This window comes from Delphinus delphis, chromosome 14, assembly GCF_949987515.2.
Source record: "Delphinus delphis chromosome 14, mDelDel1.2, whole genome shotgun sequence".
Lineage (NCBI taxonomy): Eukaryota > Metazoa > Chordata > Mammalia > Artiodactyla > Delphinidae > Delphinus > Delphinus delphis.
In genome coordinates this window covers 12,656,036-12,659,827 of record NC_082696.1, presented here as the reverse complement: position 1 = coordinate 12,659,827, position 3,792 = coordinate 12,656,036, and positions in this window count along the sequence as shown.

The following is a 3,792-nucleotide window of genomic DNA, read 5'->3' as shown; positions in this document are numbered from 1 at the left end:
AGAAAAAGAAAGGGACTGAGAAAATATTTGAAGAGATTATAGTTGAAAACTTCCCTAATATGGGAAAGGAAATAGTTAATCAAGTCCAGGAAGCACAGAGAGTCCCATACAGGATAAATCCAAGGAGAAATATGCCAAGACACATATTAATCAAACTCTCAAAAATTAAATACAAAGAAAACATATTAAAAGCAGCAAGGGAAAAGCAACAAATAACACACAAGGGAATCCCCATAAGGTTAACAGCTGATCTTTCAGAAGAAACTCTGCAAGTCAGAAGGGACTGGCAGGACATATTTAAAGTGATGAAGGAGAAAAACCTGCAACCAAGATTACTCTACCCAGCAAGGATCTCATTCAGATTTGGTGGAGAAATTAAAACCTTTACAGACAAGCAAAAGCTGAGAGAGTTCAGCACCACCAAACCAGCTTTACAACAACTGCTAAAGGAACTTCTCTAGGCAAGAAACACAAGAGGAGGAAAAGACCTACAATAATGAACCCAAAACAATTAAGAAAATGGGAATAGGAACATACATATCGATAATTACCTTAAATGTAAATGGACTAAATGCTCCCACCAAAAGACACAGATTGGCTGAATGGATACAAAGACAAGACCCGTATATTTTCTGTCTACAAGAGACGCACTTCAGACCTAGAGACACATACAGACTGAAAGTAAGGGGATGGAAAAAGATATTTCATGCAAATGGAAACCAAAAGAAAGCGGAGTAGCAATTCTCATATCAGAAAAAATAGACTTTAAAATAAAGACTATTAGAAGAGACAAACTGATTCACTTTGTTATAAAGCAGAAACTAACACACCATTGTAAAGCAATTATACCCCAATAAAGATGTTAAAAAAAAAAGAAAGAAAAAGAAGAGACAAAGAAGGACACTATATAATGATCAAGGGATCGATCAAAGAAGAAGATATAACAATTGTAACTATGCACCCAACATAGGAGCACCTCAATACATAAGGCAAATACTAACAGCCATAAAAGGGGAAATCGACAGTAACACATTCGTAGTAGGGGACTTTAACACCCCACTTTCACCAGTGGACAGATCATCCAATATGAAAATAAACAAGGAAACACAGGCTTTAAATGATACATTAAATAAGATGGACTTAATTGATATTTATAGGACATTCCATCCAAAAACAACAGAATACACATTTTTCTCAAGTGCTCGTGGAAACTTCTCCAGGATAGATCATATCTTGGGTCACAAATCAAGCCTTGGTAAATTTAAGAAAATTGAAATTGTGTCAAGTATCTTTTCCGACCACAACGCTATGAGACTAGATATCAATTACAGGAAGAGATCTGTAAAAAATACAAACACATGGAGGCTAAACAATACACTACTTAATAACGAAGTGATCACTGAAGAAATCAAAGAGGATATTAAAAAAATACCTAGAAACAAATGACAATGGAGACACGACGACCCAAAATCTATGGGATGCAGCAAAAGCAGTTCTAAGAGGGAAGTTTATAGCAATACAATCCTACCTTAAGAAACAGGAAACATCTTGAATAAACAACCTAACGTTGCACCTAAAGCAATTAGAGAAAGAAGAACAAAAATACCCCAAAGGTAGCAGAAGGAAAGAAATCATAAAAATCAGATCAGAAATAAATGAAAAAGAAGTAAATGATAGCAAAGATCAATAAAACTAAAAGCTGCTTCTTTGAGAAGATAAACAAAATTGATAAACCATTAGCCAGACTCATCAAGAAAAAAAGGGAGAAGACTCAAATCAATAGAATTAGAAATGAAAAAGGAGAAGTAACAACTGACACTGCAGAAATACAAAAGATCATGAGAGATTACTACAAGCAACTCTATGCCAATAAAATGGACAACCTGGAAGAAATGGACAAATTCTTAGAAATGCACAACTTGCCAAACCTGAATCAGGAAGAAATAGAAAATATGAACAGACCAATCACAAGCACTGAAATTGAAACTGTGATTTAAAATATTCCAACAAACAAAAGCCCAGGACCAGATGGCTTCACAGGCGAATTCTATCAAACATTTAGAGAAGAGCTATCACCTATCCTTCTCAAACTCTTCCAAAATATAGCAGAGGGAGGAACACTCCCAAACTCATTCTAAGAGGCCACCATCACCCTGATACCAAAACCAGACAAGGATGTCACAAAGAAAGAAAACTATATGGGCTTCCCTGGTGGCGCAGTGGTTGAGAGTCCGCCTGCCGATGCAGGGGACCTGGGTTCGTGCCCCGGTCCGGGAAGATCCCACATGCCGCGGAGCGGCTGGGCCCGTGAGCCATGGCCGCTGAGCCTGCACATCCGGAGCCTGTGCTCCGCAACGGGAGAGGCCACAACGGTGAGAGGCCCGCGTACCGCAAAAAAAAAAAAAAAAAAGAAAAGAAAAAAGAAAACTATAGGCCAATATCACTGATGAACATAGATGCAAAAATCCTCAACAAAATACTAGCAAACAGAATCCAACACCACATTAAATGGATCATACATCATGATCAAGTGGGGTTTATTCCAGGAATGCAAGGATTCTTCAATATATGCAAAGCAATCAACGTGATACACCATATTAACAAATTGAAGGAGAAAAACCATATGATCATCTCAATAGATGCAGAGAAAGCTTTTGACAAAATTCAACACCCATTTCTAATAAAAACCTTGCAGAAAGTAGGCATACAGGGAACTTTCCTCAACATAATAAAGGCCATATATGACAAACCCACAGTCAACATCGTCCTCAATGGTGAAAAACTGAAAGCATTTCCACTAAGATCAGGAAGAAGAAAAGGTTGCCCACTCTCACCACTCTTATTCAACATAGTTTTGGAAGTTTTAGTCACAGAAATCAGAGAAGAAAAGTAAATAAAAGGAATCCAAATTGGAAAAGAAGAAGTAAAGCTGTCACTGTTTGCAGATGACATGATACTACACATAGAGAATCCTAAAGATGCTACCAGAAAACTACTAGAGCTAATCAATGAATTTGGTAAAGTAGCAGGATACAAAATTAATGCACAAAAATCTCTGGCATTTCTATACACTAATGATGAAAAATCTGAAAGTGAAATCAAGAAAACACTCCCATTTACCACTGCAACAAAAAGAATAAAATATCTAGGAATAAACCTACCTAAGGAGAGAAAAGACTGTATGCAGAAAATTATAAGACACTGATGAAAGAAATTAAAGATGATACAAATAGATGGAGAGATATACCATGTTCTTGGATTGGAAGAATCAACATTGTGAAAATGACTCTACTACCCAAAACAATCTACAGATTCAATGCAATCCCTATCAAAATACCACTGGCAATTTTTACAGAACTAGAACCAAAAAATTCACAATTTGTATGGAAACACAAAAGACCCCGAATAGCCAAAGCAATCTTGAGAACAAAAAACGGAGCTGGAGGAATCAGGCTCCCTGACTTCAGGCTATACTACAAAGCTACAGTAATCAAGACAGTATGGTACTGGCACTAAAACAGAAAGATAGATCGATGGAACAGTATAGAAAGCCCAGAGATAAACCCACACACATATGGTCACCTTATCTCTGATAAAGGAGGCAGGAATGTACAGTGGAGAAAGGACAGCCTCTTCAATAAGTGGTGCTGGGAAAACTGGACAGCTACATATAAAAGTATGAGATTAGATCACTCCCTAACACCATACACAAAAAAAAAGCTCAAAATGGATTAAAGACCTAAATGTAAGGCCAGAAACTATCAAACTCTTAGAGGAAAACATAGGCAGAAC